We start from the raw sequence: 22,258 nt of genomic DNA, 5'->3' as shown, positions 1-22,258 counted from the left end.
TCATTATTTTGTTTTGTACATGCCTCTTATTTTAATATGTATATATTATTTATAACTTACATAGGTGCTTATGTATCATACTATAATAATATTCAGATATTACATATTATATTTAGATTTCTTTTGGTTTTTTAGTTGAAGTATAGTTGATGTAGAATGTTGTGTTAACTGCTTTTGTACAGCAAAGTGATTCAGTTACGTATATATATGTACATATATATATATAATTCTTTTTTAATAGTCTTTTCCATTTTGGTTTATCATGGGATATTGAACATAGTTCTCTGTGCTGTACAGTAGGACCTTGTTTATCCATTCCACATATAAAAGCCTACATCTGCCAACCCCAACCCCCACTCCATCCCTCTCCCAACCCCCTCCTCCTTAGGAAGCATCAGTTCCTAACTCCTAAAGCATAGAATAATGAGTAATCAAAGTTATTATTAGTTGTTATGTAAAGTTTTATTTTACCCTTCAACCACCCAGAACAATTTCTTTTTTAATTTTTGGATATATGATATGTACATGTGTCATACATCAAACAAAATTAAATGTCTTAAGTACTTACTAGAATATGAGAACTTCACGAATCTTGAGGCACCAGGGGTATCTCATATTCTAGTTTTACAGAACTGCGAATTCATGGCATCGTATGAAAGGCCCTCAGCTGTCAGGTTAAGGGTTTGGTCAGTTGTAATCCCAACTCAGCACTGTAGTCCTTTGAATTGCTTTGGAGTTACTGGACTACTCTAGTTTCATTACTATATCCATAAACCAGCTTACCGGTGGGAAGAGGGAGGAGTCACCACCATTTATTATCTGTGTGTGTGTGTGTGTGTACATACACACAAAGATGATTCCTCCCTTCCAAAAGAAAAGAACTAGCAAATTCATGTGCCTTTAAAGCACCTCTCAGAGAGAAGCGAGTCAGGCGAGAAGGATGCTGGCTTAGACAGAGGCAGGTGGGTACAACATTGTCCAGGAACTGAGCCAGGACCCCCAGTGCCCAAGTACCCACACCTTTGCTTCTCAGCTACTGCTCAGGCAAGAAGAATGTATCAGTTCACTGTGACAAAACGACCCTTTGAGAATGTTTTGCTTCCCCCAAATCACAGTAATATCATCTTAAGAGCATTCCATGGTTAGCTCGTTTCTCAAATGAGTTTAGCCTGAAAAACAGAAGCCATTTCTGACAAGGGGCTGAAAATACGTGCTTTGCACACATTTATCAGCAACATGAGTCTATGACCGAGGTTTGCACCACACTCAGGACTTCTTGCCACATGGCCCGGGTCTGCTCAACGTCCGCGGAGCCTGATTTTATCTCTGTCTGCACCTCATTACTGTGTGGTAGCTTGTTTCTAGCATAACAAGGAGGCCCGTGGTGTCTGTGTGGAACTTACTCCTTAGAGAATGAGAAATCTCCAACCGGGAAAGAGGAGATTCTTGTTAAGCCCTGAAAATAGGCTGAAATGTGAATCTGCGTCCCCTTCCACACGTGCCTAATTGCACATAAATGTCATTAAGTTGAGAAATGTTTTCCACCAAATTAACTTTGACTCATGATGTCTAATTAGCAGGAGAAGCTGGAAGATAACAACTTATCAGTCACTGTTTAAGAAAACATGTTTCAGTGGGTGACTTCTGGCTAGCGGCAACATGAAACCAGGTATTGTAGCTGTCAAAATCATGGGCGGGCCCAGTAATTAAGTTCTATATCTCTGTTTTTGGTGCCAAGACTTTTACAAGTCCCTCACAGATATTTAAAAATCGTGGTGAGTGGGGTCTTCCTAGGAATCTGTCAGGACCCAAACGAGGGGGTTGAAAAGGAGTACAAAGAAGACATTGGTGGTGAACCTCTTTGGCAAAAACTCAAGGGGCAGAGCCTTTAAAAGGATTGACTCAGTTCTTAGTCTTTCTCCGAACTTTAGGAGAAAAATATCATTGGCAATTTAAAGTAAAAATGCACACGTAGTGCTTTTACTGCTTGCAAAATGCCTGGTAAGTTCTAGGTCCCTGGCATCACAGAAGAGAAAGCTGGGTTCAGAGAGATAAGGTGACCCGCTCACATTAAGCCAGCTAGTAAGTGACAGAAGCCAGCAATGAGGCGAATTCTCTGGCACTAACACACGTGCTCTTCACACGAGGCTCAGTAGGAGAGTCGACCCTGAAGGAAAGGACGTGTTTTCTACCAGCACAGAAGTACTCTGAAGGCATCAGTGAGTTCTAAGACTCCTCTTTACTCCTCGTGGCTGTCAGTGTACCTGGCACTTAGTAGGTATTCAATTGATGTTTGTTGATTGACTGACTGATGAATGGATGAATGAATTTCGGTCTCCTGAGGGCATAACTTGAGAAGCGTTATCAGAAAGGGTCTCATATCCCACATATTTTCTAGCTGCTGGAAATGAAATAGATGGGAAACCTCTGAAATTCTGGGGCTGCTTAAGCCTGAGGGAGCCAAGTGGGCAGCCTGCGATGGGGAGAACAGCGGTGCCCCAAGTCTTTCATTCATTTTGCAGATTTTTTTTTCACTCATCACACAAATATCCATCAACATCATGGGTGAGGCAGTTGCCCAAAAGGACACACACTCTGCCCTCACAGAGCTTAGTGATGGATGTTGCTGTTCAGTCACTAAGTCTTGGCGACTCCATGAACTGCAGCACACCAGGCTTCTTTGTCCTTCACTGTCTCCCAAAGTGTGCTCACACTCATGTCCATTGAGTTGATGTATAGAGACAAATAATCACGTTAAAGGATGAGCAAAGGGTTCTGATGGAAAAGAGTGCAGGTCTGTAACAGAAACACCAGCGAAATCTACACTGAGGTAAATCTCGGAAGGTTTCCTGGAGGAGGTGTCCTGGGCACAGGCCTGGCTGTGAACCCAGTTAAGTGCAAAGCATGAGCAGCATCAGCTTCATATCCTGCGCCATCCCAGTGTTGTCCTAGTGAAAAAGATATTTCTTGCAGAAAGATTTGGAGGGAGGTTCAGCACCTCTGTGGGCTTCCCTGGTGGCTCAGATGGTAAAGAATCTGCCCGCAATACGAAAGACCTGGATTCGATCCGTGGTTGGGAAGATCCCTTGGGGGAGGGCATGGCAAGCCACTCCAGTACTCTTGCCTGGAGAATCCCAGGGATGGAGGAGCCTGGTGGGCTGCGTCCACGGGGTCGCAAAGAGTCGGACAGGACTGAGCATGGGTGCCAGCGCCTCTGCAGATGCCTCACTGGGCTGAACGAGGCAGACCTGTCAGTCACATGTGGCGGGAGGGAGGTGGAATACCTGCCCTCTCTTCCCACCCCCAAGGGGCAGCTGTCCTTAGTGGAGACTTTGAAAGGACCAAGGCTTGATCTAGAGGAGTTGAGAGAGGAGCGGTGCTGAGGGACTGGGGATGGTGAGGACGCAAGCAAGTAAATCCAGCTGGCAGGGGCTTTGGTCCTGTAGGTGTTTGGAGCTGGGAGATCTCCCAGTTAGATGGGTATTCTAGCTCTCTGGGGACTGGCGTGGTAGTTTGTGCAGTTGGCCTGCACTGGCTCCAATTGTGTCTCTTCACAACTTTGTTTTGTGATGTTCTCTTGGAGGTTCAACAAACAGCCACTGTGGGAGTATTTATACCACAGAAATTAGTAAATGCTAAAAATCAGGGCTTTCTCCACCCCACTGCAGAGAGCTAGATGGTAAATCTTTATACCACACACCACTGGCTGAAAGGAACTTTTATCTTGGAGGGTCTTAGATGTTGAGTTTTAGACTAATCAAGTCAGGGTTCAGAGGGCAAGAGAAGAGAGTTAACAAAGAACCTAGGGTGCAGAGAAGAAGGCAAAGCTAAGGGCCGACCGGGCCTTTGGCTGGAAATCCCCCTGGGTTCAATCGTTAAGGAGCCTGGAGGTACAGACATAAGGAGGTAAGGGGTTGGAGGCTCAGTCATGTCCAACTCTCCGTGACCCTGTGGACTATAGACTGCTGGGCTCCTCTTGTTCATAGAATTCTCCAGGCAAGAATACTGGAGTAGGTTGCCATGCCCACCTCCAAAAGAGCTTTCTGACCCAGGAATCAAACTCATGTCTCCTACACTAGAGGTGGATTTTTTTACCTGCTGAGCCACCTGGGCACCCCAGTTCTCAGGGTATCATCTGTAAAATGTGTGGATGGCTGGGTCCTGTTGCTGTTCATCTGAAACTGTCACAACATTATTAATCAGCTGTACCCCAGTACAAAATAAAAAGTTTAAAAAATAACAATAAATTAAATTAAATGCCCCTCACCAGGCAGGTAAGAAGGGGATCTGCTTCTCTGTTCTTTGGCCACTGAATAAAATTTGTGCTGATTCGATCACAGCTTCGAACTCATCACTCAGCTGCTCAAACCTGAACCGAGAAAGAACCCCTGTCCTGCCAAGGAACTCTAGGCCAGACTAGAGCCTGAGCAGGGTTCATGCAACTTAATTGGGTAACAGAGGGATTTTAATTCCCTGTGGAGCTTCTGGAGGAGCAAAGACATATTTGATCTAAAGTGGTTTTGGGTCTGGGTCTTGCCCAAAAAAGAAAGGATGAGAGAGAGGATCCAGGAAGGAAGGGAGGAGGGGAGGAAGGAATGAAATAAACAAGATGTGTACCATCTTCTAATCTTATAGCTCTACCGTCACCGGTGTTTCTGAACTGTCCCGAAAGGACCTGGAGACTAGGGGCAGGATACTCAGGACAATAAGTAAGTTTATAGGGGCTTCCCTGGTGGCTCAGTGATCAAGAACCCACCTGCCAATGCGGGGGACACAGGTTCAGTCCGTGGTCCGGGAAGACCCCACGTGCGGCAGAGCGACTAAGCCTGGAGCCACAACTGTCAGGACTGTGCCCTGGGGCCCATGCTTCACAGCTGGCTGGAGAGCCCTAGAGCCGGCACTCCGCAGCAGAGAAGCCTGGAACTGCAGCTGAGAGCTGGCCCTGCTCGCCCTGACCAGAGAAAAGCCCACGCCGCCACGAAGACCCAGCGCCGCTGAGAACAAGAGCAGCAACAGGTCATTAAACAAATAGACAAACATGTGCCACAGAGCTCAATAGAGCATCTCCACTCGTCCAAGACACAGAGCTGCAAACAGGCAAAGATAAAGTCAGCTGGATGAGTAAAACTTGGCAGAGTCCCCCTTTCGAGAGGAGGAGACTCCTCTTTCTAGACATACGTGTGGCATCAACGTTGTTAAAGAAAGGGCGGAGGTGTTCAGTCACGCACTGTCTGGACCAGAGACGGCCGTAGGAGAGGAGGGCGCGGTGGTCCCCGGGGGGTCTTGGTCTACCCCTTTGTGTCTGAGCTCCGCAGCCTGGCACATACAGTTCATAATATTATCCAAACACTGTCACACGTGTGGACAAAGGGGCAGTTGCAGCCCCAGCGCTGGCCCTCTGTCTTACATTTAGGGCATCAGACTGTCTCCAACACCATTTTGGTGCTACAAGAGAAGAAGGAAGGGAGGGATAATAAATAATCAGCTCTAAGCACAGCTCCGACCCACATGCTGGAATATGGGCTTATGATTAGGGAACCGTGCACACACAAAGGCCCCTCTGGAGACTCCCTGGGGCACAAGCTGCCGTCCAGGGAAAACGCATGTATAATCGGTGCCCTCCTACCCACAGCAGCAGAGGTGTGAGAGAACCGATTTATTTCAAGTTCTTCAAACCCTGGGGAGATTCACACTCTGGGGCCAGTCTCAAATCTTCCCAGCAAGCCATTTCAGGTGAGGGATTGAAGCAAAGCAAGGAGCCCAGAATTCTGCCAGGGATACCTCCGTTGCTAACACTGGGTGCGTTCTTAACATTTTGCTGTCCTGTCTAATTCATAAGCGCTCTCACAGGGAGCCAGACAGAGCTCCATCCCATATCTGCTCAGATGACGAATCCACACAAAGCCCCCTGAAGATTTGCAATGGAAATGGCAACCGGCCCTTAACTACAGAGCCCAACGTGACACTTGCTGTGGTTATTGCGGAGTCTGATTTAGAATTCAAATTCCACTCAAGACAATCGTCCTTTATTGCGTGTCTGACATCATTATCTTGCCTGCTGGCCTGCCGTGTCCCATGTACCACTTATCCTGAGGGACAGTCTCATGCTTCACTCGGACACACCAAGGAGATGAACTGACCCAGGAGGGGGCCACTGGGAAAGATCAAAGGAGTCCCACCAAGTCCCACCCGTGCTGCCCCCTGCAGGCCACCCACAGCCGGCTGGCTCAGGGTTCTTTCTGAGCCACGACACCCTTCCAGAACAGCTATTTCTGCGGCCCTGCCAAGGTACCTGTTGACCGGCCTCTCCCCTCTCCACTGCAAATCCTCTGTTGCTGTCACTGACACATGCCTCCTGGCTCATCTGGGTGGCCCAGCCTCATTAGGAAGGGATTTGGGGCCTGTTAGTTAATTGAGGCCCAGTCCCGCCACCTGCCACTCGCAGGCCTCATCTGCACACTAACAGCTCCTAATTGTCATCATACGGCGGGGTCCCTGCAACAACTTGAGAACAGACCCTGAGCAGCGTGTGCAGCCTCCGCGCTGGGCCGGGAGCACGCAACTATTTACCAAGGGGCCAGATGTTTGCAGAGGAAAGGCACCTTGCACCCACAGCGCTGGGGAAACTTGCTGTTCAGCACACTCTCCGGTGTGATCAGTGTGGCGATAGTCTTCTGGGGAAGACGTCGTGTCGGGCGAATGAGAGGTATCGTGTTGACCAAGAGTGGACAACAAGAGGGCTGAGATCCTCGGGCAGCACGTCATCTAGAAGCAGCGCCACTCATCCAGCACTGCGTCCATGCGTTTGATCAGCTCCTATTCAGAGACCAAGAAATGTTTAGGGTGTCACAGCCCATCCCACTCCCAGTCTCCAAAGAGTTTCAGTTCAGTTCAGTCACTCAGTTGTGTCCGACTCTAGAGTAGGACAAAAATGCAGAGGTGAGTGTCAGAAAGTGATCAGCCCCTTAGGGATGGAGAAGGAAGGTGGGGAGGAGTCATACGACACAGAGGGAGAAGCTCAAGCACACAGGAGTGCCAATGGGAGAGAGAGGCAGGAAACAGCATCGAGCTGCAGAGTCCAGACGGACTTCGCTGTAGGTATAGGAGCAGGGGGCAACAGAGGATGAGATGGTTGGATGGCATCACCGACTCACTGGATGCGAGTTTGAGCAAACTCCGGGAGATAATGAAGGACAGGGAAGCCTGGCGCGCTGCGGTCCATGGGGTTGCAAAGAGTCAAGCATGAATGAGCCAGCCGAACAACAAGAAGAACATATCACTAGTGAGTCAGACACGACTGAGCAACTGCATGGCAACAAGAACACAGGATACATAACCAATGAGAGATGGAAGCAAATTCTAAGACAGATGATGTGAGGACTACAGCTCTCTAGGGGGAAAGTGAGGAAGGAAGGAAGTAAGGAAGCTTCCATCACTATGGAAAATTACAGGATTTAGGAGCTCAGGAATCCACCTCCGTAAGGAATCAGTCTGGGTTTAACAGAAATCAGACTGTGGCAAGTAAAATTAGGATTTCTGTTTGCTTGCTTACTTTCTAACTGTAAGCGCAACCCCAAGGCACTTTTCTGGGCTTTGGGGGCCTGAGGTGCCTGGGATGCTCCATCACTAGGGTATTTGTCAGGTCCCTCCACCCACAAGTGGGAAGTATTCTTTGCCTAGAGATTTCTGAGTCATTTCTGACTTATTAGTCCCTCCGTGATGGATGAGGGGTGGAAAGGAAGTAAGAAATGAACCCCAAGAGGGGCACAGCACTAAAAATGAGAGACAGAGAAAGGAGAAGAGAAAATCCAAACACCAAAGCTTGACTACGGAAGGAAAGGTTAGGAGGACACATGGCTTTTCTCCACCAGACTCAGCCCACTGATACAAAGGTTCGTCTGAGCCCCACTGCGGTCTCATCTCCTCAGCCCCAACTCCAGGCTTCCAGAAACAAATAGAAAGTATAAACCTGTCCTGGCGGTGTGGGTTTTTTTGGTTAGCCAAATCCTGGAAATCCATCCCACCTTCATAATAAGGAAGAGAGAAAGAGAGGGAAACTCAGTGAATCCAAGATGGGAAAAGGAGAGGTATTTTAAGTCGCTCCCAGCAGATTTCAGAATTCTTGGCAGCCAACACCAAATGGAGTCCATTCCATCCAATTGCCCCCACACATCATGGTGAGGGCAGTTATATTAATTAAACACCCCGGAGACCTGGGAGAACAAAGTGCCTTTTTGCCAGAACACTGTGAGTTCCTCACAAATACACCTGTTCTTTTAGTTTCCTTCTCCAATAGATCAAGAGATTCTTAGGAAATCTGATACCCCTGGATTCCCTTGTAAGTTTCCATAAATAACATTTCTAGTCTCCCCCAGAGCCCACATTTACACCCAGAAGTAAAGCCTTAACACGCCCTCCTGGGAGGATGAGTGGAGAAAGTAGCGTTGACCCTCGCACACTGTCAAGTGTAAAATAGTGGGACGTTGCTATGGAGCACAGGAAGCCCGACCTGGAGCTCTGTGACGACCTAGCAGCTGGGGTGGGAGTGGGGAGGGAGGCTCTCGGGGGAGGGGAAACAGAGTTAGGCCTGACTCCCGTTGTTGTAGGGCAGAAATCAACATGACGCAAAGCAATCATCCTCCAATGAAAACCAGTCGGTAAAATAAAATGCCCTCGGAGGTAACTCGCTAAGTGCCCAGCCTACACTGAATTCTGCCCAGGACGACGCCAAAGCCAGGCACCCCCTCCCTGCCCCGGCACATCTTCCTGGGCTTGCTGCTTGTGCTCTGGCGCTCCCCCTCCAGCGTCCCTCTCTAGATGTCACTCACTGCTTTTCCCTGATCGCCTCCTCCAGCCTGCGAACCCGAGGGGCCCAGGCTATGCAGCTTCCGAGAGCTGGCAGATTTCAGAGGAAAAAAAACAAAAACCACCCGAGAAAGAGAGAATGGCAGGTTGACACCGCACTGTCACTGCGAGAACGGGCCCTGCGCCTGACCCGGGCCTGGACACCGGTGCCTCATGCCCAGTCACAGCTGAGGCTGCATCTGTCACGGTTCACGGACCCGCCGCTCCATGCTGGGGGACCAGATGCCTCTGTTTATACGCCCTCCTCCCGGCCTTCTGCCCGACGGCAGCGAGACAGGGCCGCTAGCCATCACTGGACTTCACCTGTCTCCGCGATCTCGTCTTTCAGTGTATCCTTTCCTCCGCCCTGGCTCTCTCCACGCACCCCCTCAAATGACCAGAAGGGGTGTTTCTCTTTTGAAACTTTGATTCTGTAGAATAAAGCAGAAGAAAAGCCTAAGCAGGAGACTTCAAATCCTGCTCTATGCCAGACAGGCTGCTAGTCCAAAGATCAGGCCAGGACACAGCCAGCGCCCCCGTTCTGTTGTGCCATCGACTTCTGCCTTTACGTTTCGCTGGGGTCGTGTGAGAAGATCACGCCGAAGGGCCAACTTGAAAAACCCGCACTTAAGCTTGTTGAGTCAAAGTGACCTAGTTGGTTGGAAGTCAGAGTCTGGGAGAATAAGAGAGATGTTTGAGGCGGGCAGTCAGTCAGCAGTCATTTCTCAAAAGCTCTCAGAATGGTTTGGGTTTAGTACTTTAAGTGGGCTTCCCTGGTGGCTCAGTCAGTAAAGAATCCGCCTTCAAGGCAGGAGACCCAAGTTCCATCCCTGGGTCGGGAAGATCCCCTGGAGGAGGACATGGCACCCACTCCAGGATTCTTGCCTGGAGTAGCCCATGGACAGAGGAGCCTCAAAGGCTACAGTCCCTGCCTCCTATGCTGCCTACTCCGCAGCCCCGGGGAGCCAGGCTGGAGCCCTGGAGCCACTGACTCTCCACCTTGTGGAGCACAAACAGAGAAGAACCAGCCCTGTTTTTGTGTTGTTCAGTCGTTCAGTAGTGTCCAGCTCTTTGTGACCGCATGGACTGCAGCACGCCAGGCTCTTCTATCCTCCTCTATCTCCCAGAGTTTGCTCAAACTCATGTCCATGGAGTCAGTGATGCCATCTAACCATCCCATCCTCTGTCACCCCCTTCTCCTCCTGCCCTCAATCTTTCCCAGCACCAGGGTCTTTTCCAATGAGTTGGCTTTTCACATCAGGTGGCCAAGGAATTGGAGCTTCAGCATCAGTCCTTCCAGTGAATATTCAGGGATGATTTCCTTCAAGATGGACTGGAAATACTCCCTGTCTCCCCCAAAATACCACCTGTCAGGTCAGAGAGGGAGACAACTGGGTTTCCCCTGACAGCGCCCTGTGACGCCCACATAGATGGTGGCCCCTCGCATCTCCATGGTTGTCTTCGCTAAAGACACACACCCTCATCACAGGGCCTGCAAGTCACAGTATTACTATTGGAAATGCCTGGGACTTACCTCCACTTCTCACTTCCCCTCCCCACAAAGACCCTTTCCACCACCCTCTAACCTCTATACTGGACCCTTGGTCTTTTTTGAACTTTAGACTGAGTTTTTGCCAATAAATGATATTACACATGGTGGTAGGTTCCAAGCACTAGAGTTTAGCCACATTACAGGTTACAGTTATATGCAGAGTACATCATGAGAAACGCTGGACTGGAGGAAGCACAAGCTGCAATCAAGATTGCTGGGAGAAATATCAATAACCTCAGATATGCAGATGATACCACCCTTATGGCAGAAAGTGAAGAGGAACTAAAAAGTCTCTTGACGAAAGTGAAAGAGGAGAGTGAATAGGTTGGCTTAAAGCTCAACATTCAGAAAACTAAGATCGTGGCATCTGGTCCCATCACTTCATGGGAAATAGATGGCGAAACAGTGGAAACAGTGTCAGATTTTATTTTGGGGGGCTCCAAAATCACTGCAGATGGTGACTGCAGCCATGAAATTAAAAGACGCTTACTCCTTGGAAGGAAAATTATGACCAACCTAGACAGCATATTAAAAAGCAGAGACATTACTTTGTCAGCAAAGGTCTGTCTAAGTCAAAGCTATGGTTTTTCCAGTAGTCACGTATGGATTTGAGAGTTGGCCCATAAAGAAGGCTGAGCACCGAAGAATTGATGCTTTTGAACTGTGGTGTTGGAGAAGATTCATGAGAGTCCCTTGGACTGCAAGGAAATCCAACCAGTCCATCCTAAAGGAGATCAGTCCTGAAAATTCATTGGAAGGACTGATGTTGAAACTAAAACTCCAGTACTTTAGCCACCTGATGCGAAGAGCTGAGTCATTTGAAAAGACCCTGATGCTGGGAGAGACTGAGGGCAGGAGGAGAAGGGGATGACAGAGGATGAGATGGTTGGATGGCATCACCAACTCGATGGTCATGGGTTTGCGTAGACTCTGGGAGTTGGTGATGGACAGGGAGGCCTGATGTGCTGCGGTTCATGGGGTCACAAAGAGTTGGACACGACTGAGCGACTGAACTGAACTGGACTGGAAGGAAGTGTAAAATCCTTAGATTTTTAGACATGCAGTAGAACCATGCATATATTTTTATGAACTCAAAGTGGACCCTTATGACCATCAGCTGTCTCTGGTAACTTATATGTCATATACATAGGTACTTACATAAGAAAATGAGTGCAATGGTACTAAGGGGGTCCCTGTGACATGCAATCCTTGAATTAGAATTCCACAAGATACCACTCCATGCCCAAGGACCTGACACAGAGAAGGTGCTCCCTGAATGCTTGTTGAATGAATGAATGGATGCATTTCTAGTTGCTCTGCTGACTAGAATGATAAATAAAGCTTGCTGCTAAGCTGCTAAGTCACTTCAGTCGTATCCGACTCTGTGCGACCCCATAGATGGCAGCCCACCAGGCTCCCCCGTCCCTGGGATTCTCCAGGCAAGAACACTGGAGTGGGCTGCCATTTCCTTCTCCAATGCATGAAAGTGAAAAGTGAAGGTGAAGCCGCTGTGTCGTGTCCCACTCTTAGCAACCCCATGGACTGTAGCCCACCAGGCTCCTCCATCCATGGGATTTTCCAGGCAAGAGTACTGGAGTGGGGTGCCATTGCCTTCTCCAAAATAAGGGTTACCTAGTGTTCTTAACAGAAAAGACATGGAGTAAATGATTGGATAAACTTGAGCTGTTTAATCTACCAGTAAAGACTTCATATCAAGGCAAGTCTTGTTTTCTTATACAGACTCAGTGTAAGAAAAGAAAAACAGTTGTGGGGAAGGAAAAAAAGAAAGATAATGGAAAGAGTCAATTTCTTAAAGATCCCATTGACTCTAGTTCTCCCTAGATTTCCAACATATTTTTCTCAGATGTCACTGCACAAGCTTAACTTTAACCTAAAAAATTTCAGCTAAAATTAATCCACATGGTTTGGCAGGATTCATTCATGTAGCACAAAAGAGCGCTTTTGAGTGTGATATTACCTGTACCAGGGCCCCACTGTTCGGAAACCACAACACACACTTTTCCTTTGAAAATAGTTTAGCAGCTGAGCCATAGCTCCTTGAACATGTGTCACTCATAGTGACTCCAAAATAAGACACAAACATTGACTAATATCCCCATGACAACACAAAGAAGCCCTGAAAATCTGTGGGAAATACCCACCCCCTGGGCTTCACTGTGGATTTGTTTTTAAGAATCTTGTTCTTTCTAGACTTTCTCTAATCAGCACATTGCCCCCCCCCCCACTCCTTCCAAAATAAAAACAAAAACAAGCAACCCAGAATGTATCACGAGTCATGGTTTTCCTCCTCTCTCTCCACTTCTATCTCTCTCTCTTACCAAAGTCAGCGATGTTGGTCTTGGTGTTGATAAACTGACTCTCTGCCTATAATTCAACGTCAAGGACACCTCCCACACGTTTGGGATAGACTGAAATATGAAAAGAGAGTTTTGACCTAAAGAGCAAGAAAACCAGCCTACCAAGAAAACTGTCTCATCCTGGACATAATCCCAGCCTGCTGCCACTGCAAAGACTTCCAGACAAGAAAGAAAAGTGTGTATCTTAAATGTGATCCGTCTGATAAAATGTTTTCATTTGCGGTGTGACATAAAAGGCGCAGACATCCAGCTGTGCGTGAGCTCAGAAGGTAGTTGGTACCACATACTCTTCATTTCACAGGTGATGAGACTGAGTTCCATCAAGATAATGTTGCCTTTTTGAAGTCCCAGGGACAAAGGACTATTTTCTACTGGCTACACTTCTAAGCATTCCTTGAATATTAGGAAGTCAGAAAGTGAAAATGAAAGTCGCTTAGTCGTGTCCAACTCTTTGCAACCCCATAGACTATACAGTCCGTGGAATTCTCCAGGCCAGAATACTGGAGTGGGTAGCCTTTCTTTTCTCCAGGAGATCTTCCCAACCCAGGGCTCAAACCCAGGTCTCGCACATTGCAGGCGGATTCTTTACCAGCTGAGCCTTCAGGGAAGCCCAAGAACACTGGACTGGGTAGCCCATCCCTTCTTCATCGGATCTTCCTGACCCAGGAATCAAACCAGGGTCTCCTGCATTGCAGGCGGATTCTTTACCAGCTGAGCTACTAGGGAAGCCCATAATTAGAAAGTCAGCTTTATGCTAAAAGAAAAAATTCCTTCTCTCTCCTAAGAACATTTCCCCTGTTTACAAAGTTTTGGATAAGGATGTACTTGAAAGACCATCTCTTTGGGGATTTATTATAAATTAACAACTTACAGAACTTTTCCTCCCACTTCTCCCAGCCCCCACTGTAGCCTTTGTGAGCCCCTTCCCACTATTGTGTGGCAGCTCAGTGCTAAAGAATCTGTAGCCAATGCAGAAGACCCAGGTTCGATCCCCAGGTTGGGAAGATTCCCTGGAGAAGGGAATGGCAACCCACTCTAGTGTGCATCCCACTCTAATTCTCATGGTAACCCTACAATACAGGGAATATTATTCTTACTTCTTCAGATGAGGAAACAAAGGCAAAAACAGCTGAGCAACTTGCCCAAAAGTAGTTAACAAGTGGTAAAATAAGGATTTCCATCTGTTCTATCTTATTCCAAACTCCCCGAAAGACACCAACTCCACATGTGTTAGTGCCGAAAAGGGTCAGCGATGTATGAGGGAGAAAGAAAAATACTAATTTTTAAGTGTCTGCTATCATGTCCCTTCTTTAGAAACAAACCAGGCCACCTCTTAAGCAATGTCCTTAAAAGCTATGGCATTACTCTTCTATTTACATCCTGACCAACAGACCAGAAACCAGTCTCATGACCTCCTGCATCCATGCATGCTCAGTTGTTCAGTCGTGTCCGACTCTTTGTGACCCCAAGGATGTAGCCCACCAGGCTCCTCTGTCCATGGGATTCTCCAGGCAAGAATACTGGAGTGGGGTGCCATTGCTTCCTCTGGGGGATCTTCCCAAACCAGGGATTGAACCCGCATCTCTAATGTCTCCTGCATTGGCAGGCGGGTTCTTTACCATTAGCACCACCTGGGAAGCTCCATTAATCAGCTATACTTCAATACAAAATAAAAAGTTTAATCGTGAAAAAAATGAAATGTCTGGGCCGCGTTATAGCTCAACCCTATCCAAATCACACCATCTGGCTCACCACAGCCAATCACAACTCAGTGAGTCTAGCTTCTCGTTTCCCACTCTCTGGAATCGGGGAAAGTTCAACGACAAGTGCCAAAACAAAGCAGCAGATCTATCTGGAATGGCCATTCCCAGCCTTGGCTTTATAAAACCCAGAGCATCTCCGAATTTCTTAAACAGCATAGTAAAATCAGTGAAATATTTTCATAAGAAAGTTACATCCATGTTGCTCAAATTGAAAAACACGTGTGTATCTTATATAGCTCTTTTAGAAATGGTTGAAGGTTGAGGGGGGGAACTTCCCTGGTGATTCAGTGGTAAAGACTCTGCCTACCAGAGCAGGGGAGACAGGCTCAATTCCTGGTCTGAGAAGATCCCACGCGCCTTGGAGCAACTAAGCCCGTGTGTCACAACCACTGCGACCGTGCTCTAGAGCCAGTGAGCGGCAGCCACGGGAGCCTGCGCGCCTACAGCCCCTGCTCTGCAGCAAGAGAGGCCGCCACGACGAGAAGCCTGAGCAGCCAGTGAGCGGCAGCCACTAGAGCCTGCGCGCCTACAGCCCCTGCTCTGCAGCAAGAGAGGCTGCCACGACGAGAAGCCTGAGCGCCGCAGCTAGAGAGGAGCCCGAGCAGCAACAGAGTCCCCGCAGACCCAAAACTGAGCAAACAAGTAAATAAGGAAAGTTATTTTTAAAAACAAAATAAGAGTCATCGTTACCATCTTTCTAAATTCCATATACATCCGTTAGTACACTGTATTGGCGTTTTTCTTTCTGGCTTACTTCACTCTGTATAATAGGCTCTAGTTTCATCCACCTCATTAGAACTGGTTCAAATGCATTCTTTTTAATTGCTGAGTAATACTCCATTGTGTATATGTACCACAGCTTTCTTATCCATTCGTCTGCAGATGGACATCTAGGTTGCTTCCATGGCCCGGCTATTGTAAACAGTGCTATGATGAACACTGGGGCACATGTGTCTCTTTCAATTCTGGTTTCCTTGGTGTGTATGCCCAGCAGTGGGATTGCTGGGTCGTATGGCAGTTCTATTTCCAGTTTTTTAAGGAATCTCCACACTGTTCTCCATAGTGGTTGAACTAGTTTGCATTCCCACCAACAGTGTAAGAGGGCTCCCTTTTCTCCGCAGCCTCTCCAGCATTTATTGTTTGTAGACTTTCTGATGGCAGCCATTCTGAGCAGCGTGTGATGGTACCTCATTGTGATTTTGATTTGCATTTCTCGGATAATGAGTGATGTTCTGTGGGAGAGGGTGAGGGTGGGATGATTTGAGAGAACAGCATTGAAACATGTATATTACCGTATGTGGAACAGATCGCCAGTCCAGGTTTGATGCATGAGACAGGGCACTCAGGGCAGGTGCACGGGGATGACCCAGAGGGATGGGATGGGGAGGCAGGTGGAAGAGGGGTTCAGGATGGGGAGCACATGTACACCCGTGGCTGACTCATGTCAATGTATGGCAAAAACCACTACAATATTATAAAGTAACTAGCCTCCAATTAAAATAAATTAATTAATCAAATAAAACGAAACAAGGGGAAATGTCACCTATTAAATCTTTGCATTCAAAATTTCTGGTGGCTATTTTGAGTTTGAGTTTTGTGAGTTTTGATTCAATCACCAGCTTTATTTTTCCTATAGCACCGAAGAAAACTTAGTGAAGCCAGGAGACAGCCTTAAAGAGCCATATTTGCTAAAACCGTTGCCCTGTAAAGATGGTAAAAACCAGGGGCCACTGGAAGCTAGCACTGAGCTGGCCAGAGGCGCTTTAGTGCTTGCTCTTTGCAGGGTCAGTAATTCTCGACAGCCTTGGCTCATGGGCTTCTGCTGATGGTGCCGGCCATGATGGCGGGCATAGTGAGGATTCCCTTATTGTTTAAATACTCTTATGTCTGCAAAGCACTTCTAACACTTGGAGGGGTCTGTTCTGCTTTCTTTTGAGGTCTTTTTGCCATGCCTTGCAGCTTGCGGGATCGCACTTCCCCAACCAGGGATCGAACCCAGGCCCTCAGCTGTGAAAGCACAGAGTCCTAACCACTGGACTGCCAGGAAATTCCCCATTTGGAGGTTTTACATCTAGTACATTTTCATCAAAATGACAGTTTTTATTTGCTTCTATTTCTTTCAAGATCAGGTAGACTTAGCTAAAATCAGGCGAATTCACTAAGATGATCTTACTATTGCCAGAAATGGTATTGAAAAGTGGCTGTGATTCCTGGGTCCTCTCTGATAGAAAAGAATAAGAAGTGTGAAGTTCAAACGCATTGACGAGATAACATCAGAACAGTCTCAAAAACAAACAAAAAAATGCTGGCTCAAAGGCATCCGGTTGTTGAATCAAATGTATAATAAGCCAGAGAGATTTATTGCTCCCCTCCCATGTTTAGAGACGTGAAGAAAAGCCTCCAGGCTTTCAGGGATTTCAAAGTAAAACCAGCCTTTTTCTTGGGCTCTTCTTAACCAACCATGGGGATTTCAACAATGAAGACACATCCCCTGAATAGATGAGCTGTAATAGACTAAAAAACCCATAAAAACAGGGTCCATATTTTTTTTTCATCTCTTTGCACTAATTTAATTTGAGTTACTAAAATAAATGAGATAAAATACTTTCAGTGAAAAGAATTCACATTTTGTCCATCTCAGGTCTCCCCGCCACTCGTAACCCTGCCACAAGTTTGAGGTCGAAATAAGGCTCAGTTTGCATCGTTACTTGGAGCCCATAAGACATTTGTAGTCACTCCAGCTCATTCTGACAGAACTGGAAGGAACTGCTGTGAATCTTACAGAACTCACTGCTCTGTGACAAAGTTCACGGCTCCCTGCGCCACCTGCCTTCCACTCCCACCAGAAGCCATCATCCCTGACTAAAGCAAACTCTGTCAATTCGGCCGCAGCCCGAACGCTCAGTCCACCCTGAAAGCACTGCCAAGACGGATCTCTGCTTGGGTCACGTCAGGTCACAGTATCCACGGGTGGACAAAATGTAGGAGAAATTTTACGGGCCTCTTGAGACACATCGGATCGGTGCGGAACAAGCTCTGCCCGAAAAGGTGCAGTTGGCGTCAAGTTCTTCCACAAACTCCTCAGCATGTGGAAACCTCCCCGAGATTCCTCTCGCCTCCGCAGCAGCCTGTTGCCCCATCAGTCCTCTGTCAGTGCAGCACACTTTCAGCTTCACGCCTCAGATGGAACAAAGGGAATTTCACATTTGGGTCTCTCTCCTTTGTTTAAAAACCACAAGAGCCCTTCAGGAAAAAGAGGGTGGGTGTCAGGGGTGGGGAGCGCAATGGAGAAGCTTTTCCAGAGACTGTCATCTTCACCAAATGCCTGTCAGCCTCCAGCAAGTAGGAATTAATTTTGAAGGACGATATACATAAACCTGCCAATGCAGGAGACACAGGAGACACAGGTTCGATCCCTGGGTCAGAAAGATCCCTTGGAGAAGGGAATGGCAACCCACTCCAGTATTCTGGCCTGGAGAATCCCATGGACAGAGAAGCCTGGTGGGCTACAGTCCATGGGGTTGCAAACAGTTGGACACGACTTAGCAGCTGAACAGGAACGCACATACAATAAACTGGATCATTTCATCCCCTTGGTGACACTGATGCTGTGGGAAGACAGCAAAGCATCTGATCTCTGCCTTCGAAGGCAGACCTTCAGGGAGCTTGTCAGAACCCGGAGCGCCCTGGACACCCTGCAAAGAGATTTAGACCCGATCCTCTGTGTGCCGGAAATCACTGTAGAGCTCCGAGCAAAGAAGCAAACTGTTCTCGGTTTTGTCTGAGTCTTGGACATTGCATCATCAGCTCCTGGACATTGCAACATGACTCCTGGAAACTGGAACGGCTTCTCCACACCTAGGGGCATCACTTGATGGAGCCTCCAGTATGGAATCCAGAATTTACTTTTTAACTGTGGTTAAAAAAAAAAACGAAACACAACACAAGATCGACCATCTTAATCATTTTTAATTGTACAGGTCAGTAGTGTGAAGTATTCATGTGGAAACCAGGAATTCTAACCCTAGTTAGCCCCAGCTCTGTTATTGTGCTGGAAATTGGGTCTGTTCTCTGAACCTCAGTTTACTAATCAGTGAAATGGGAAGAGGCATTTCTTAAGCACCCATCCAAGTATAATCGAGCAAGTAATTTTAAGTGATACCTGAAGAAACATTATTTACAGTTTAGGCTTCAAAAGGCACTTGACCTATTTTCAGAAGAACAAAGACTCCCAACTTCTCACTTTCAAAATGGAAAGTTCCAATTCCTTAAGAACAGTTCAATGACATGGGACTTTCCCGTCACCAACAGACTGATCAGCAGGGGAACTTTCTGTTTTTAAAACAATGTTTTGATTCAGGGTGTAACATAATATGTATTTTCACACCCAGAATCAAACATATATGTATTGGAATATATACTGGAATACATATTGTATATAATATAAAATGTTCCAATATTTATATTATATATGAACTTATACATACAGGCTTTCCAGGTGGTGCTGATGGTAAAGAACAGGCCTGACAATGCAGGAGAAATAAGAGATGTGGGTTCAATCCCTGGGTCAGAAAGATCCCCCAGGGAAGGGAATGGCAACCCACTCCAGTATTCTTGCCTTGAGAATCCCATGGACAGAGAAGCCTGGCAGGCTACAGTCCATGGGGTTGCAAAGAGTCAGGTATGACTGAAGCGACTTAGCACGCCAACATACACATATACACATATAAGTTCCAAGAGGGCTACAAGAACATCTACCATCCCACATGATCTTCTGTAGCCCATGACCACTCTGACAGTCCTTCCATTGAGGGGTGGTATCTACTCTCTTTGAATCTAGACAGGCTTGTCACTCACTTGCAACCAAGAGAATGTGTCAGACGCGATACTGTGTGACTTTTCAGGCTGAGTCATAAAGGGAGATGGAGCTTCCACCTTGTTCACTGAACCACAGAGCTCCAAGCCCCTACACTTTCCAAAGGGCCCATGAGGCAGCCAGGGTCTCCTGTACTGCAGGTGGATTCTTTACCAACTGAGCTATCAGGGAAGCCAAATGAAAGACCCCCAACAAAACTACTCAGCTGAGCCTTTCCTGAACCTGTGACCCACAGAAACTGTGAGATACAATAAAAGGACTGCTGTTTAACACAAAATGGTAGTAGTTTCAGAGGTTAAGAATCCGCCTTGCCATGCAGGGACGTGGGTTCGATCCCTGGTCAGGGAACTAAGGTTCCACGTGCCACAGAGGAAGTAAGCCTGTGAACCATGACTAGAAGTTCTGAGCACCACAACAAAGACTCCATATGGTGCAGCTGGGACCCAATGCCACCAGATAAGTAAATTAAATATATATACATATATTTTAAATAAATAGACCAATAGGGTTTGGGGTGGTGGGCTGCACACCAAGGGTAACCAGGATAAGTGGCAAGGTGACAGAGGGAGAACTGACATCTGAGATCTCTGATCTGATGACTGGTATCTGAGGCTCAGGGGGCGCCTCCCTAAAGGGCCGCCAGCACAGTGGCGCACCCTCCACCCCACCCAGCACACAGGCCTCCTCCTTTCCAGTCACTTACACTGGACCCCGCTTCCCAAGAGTTGGCAGCTCACCCCATCTTCCCCAGCCTACCTCCACCCAGAGCGTGAAGTCATGGGTCACAGGCCTCAGTGTGTGTAACAGGCACCTGCAAGTACCTCTGTCCCTCCCTGCCTCTACCCAGACTCTTTGCTTGCTTGTTTTTGGCTTGGGAAGTGTTGCTTGTTTGTTTGTTTTTTGCCACACCATGCAGCATGTGGGATCTTCCTCAGTCAGGGATTGCATCTGGGCCCCCTGCATTGGCGGAGAAGGCACTGGCGACCCACTCCAGTACTCTTGCCTGGAAAATCCCATGGATGGAGGAGCCTGGTAGGCTGCAGTCCGTGGGGTCGCTAAGAGTCGGACACGACTGAGCGACTTCACTTTCACTTTTCACTTTCATGCATTGGAGAAGGAAATGGCAACCCACTCCAGTGTTCTTGCCTGGAGAATCCCAGGGACGGGGGAGCCTGGTGGGCTGCCGTCTATGGGGTCGCACAGAGTCGGACACGACTGACTTGACTTAGCAGCAGCAGCAACAGCAGCCTCTGCATTGGGAGCATGGACCACTGGACCACAAGGGAAGTACTCTACCTAGATTCTGACTGAGCAGGCTCTAATGGGAGCTAGGTATTTCTGATTGCAGGTGGAGAGACTGGTCCTAGGAAGACCAGAAGGCAGGATGAAAGGGACTGCTTTTCTCGAATCCAAGCCTCAAATTCAATCTTCCCTGGTGGCTCAGACGGTAAAGAATCTGCCTGCAATGCAGGAGACCCAGGTTCAATTCCTGGGTGGAGAAGATCCCCTGGAGAAAGAAATGGCAACCCACTCCAATATTCTTGCCTGGGAAATCCCATGGACAGAAGAGCCTGGTGGGCTATAGTCCATGGAATCACAAAGAGTCGGACACGACTGCCCGAGTGACTAACAAGCCTCAAATACCTGTTACAAAGAGCTGTGTTGAGGTTGGAAGCTCCCTTCCCCCCTCACAAAAGGAATCTTTTCCTGGATTAATTCTGAAACCACAAGTTTTAGGTCCCCCAGGAAAGGGTTTTCTTTAAAAGATTTGTTGGCCAGAGACTGCTCTCTGGTGTCAGCCTGGCAGAGATATGAAAACCCAAAGCTGGAAGCTTTCCACGGCTCTCCCAGAACATCTGGGGTGTCTTCGGCTGAAAGCTAGTGAAATGGGGTCACCAACTGCTCTGTCGGCCTGCCCAGGTGGACCCGTCCCTTCACGACCCTCCCACATACGGCCCTTCCCCACGGGCTACTGTGCAGTGGGAGATGGCCCGTCCTCCCGGGACCGTGGTGCCCAGCAGTGCCTACCCCTTTCTCACTGCTTGACCGACACACGTGCTCGGCTCTGTTGTCCACATTCCGTCCAAAACCAGAGGCTCACATTCTCAGAAAGCTTCACTTCTCAGGCTTCCATGTTATCTCTAATATGCTGATATTGTATTTTTGGCAAAGTGTTCAGTGTCTCAATGTAAATGTTTAAAATGTCTTATCCTTTAGGGACTTCCCTGGCAGTCCAGGGGTTAAGATTTTGCCTTCCAATGCAGAAGGTCAGAAAGTTTGATCCCTGGTCAGGGAGATAAGATCCCACAGGCTTTGCAGCCAAAAAAAATCAAATACAAAACAGAAACAATATTGTACCAAATTCAATGAAGACTTTAAAAAATAAATTAAATAACTGGTACTTCAAAGAAGTCTCTTTCAGCATGTCTTGTTTTAGTCTCCTAATATGTCAGGAGCTTCAGAAAATAAAAGTAGCCCAGCCTTGCTCAAGCTCTGATTCTGAGATGTTTTCTAACTGCGTATCTATTTGTCTTATACACATTATTCCGTTTTCTTGGGATAGTTTGGTCCTGACTTCACCATCCAGACTTCAGCTTGCTGAAGATAAGGCCCAGGGTTCCTTTTTCTCTGTGCGGTGAGTGCTCAGAAGTGTCTGACTCTTTGCAACCCTTTGAACTGCAGCGCACCAGGCTCTCTGTCTATGGAATATTTGCAGCAAGAATACTGGTGTGGGTTGCCACTTCCTCCTACAGTGGATATTCCTGACCCAGGGCTCACACCTGAGCCTCCTGTGTCTCCTGCATGGAAGGCGGATTCTTTACCACTGAGCCGCCAGGGAAGCCCA

At 47.6% G+C, this 22,258-nt stretch overlaps 1 long non-coding RNA gene across 1 annotated transcript in view; it reads right to left on the bottom strand.

The window, feature by feature from the left end:
• Nucleotides 1–5,267: 5,267 nt before the first annotated feature.
• LOC129552647 (uncharacterized) overlaps nt 5,268–22,258 on the bottom strand; it is an 87,471-nt gene continuing 70,480 nt past the window's right edge. The window contains exon 6 of the long non-coding RNA XR_008685277.2: nt 5,268–6,816. This is a non-coding gene — a long non-coding RNA (uncharacterized LOC129552647). The remainder of the gene's footprint in view (nt 6,817–22,258) is intronic.

Source organism: Moschus berezovskii, chromosome 1 (assembly GCF_049115385.1).
Source record: "Moschus berezovskii isolate FMDL1 chromosome 1, NW_MosBer_1.0, whole genome shotgun sequence".
Lineage (NCBI taxonomy): Eukaryota > Metazoa > Chordata > Mammalia > Artiodactyla > Moschidae > Moschus > Moschus berezovskii.
Note: the sequence above shows the minus strand (reverse complement) of the source record. Positions and strands in the feature narration are given on the sequence as shown.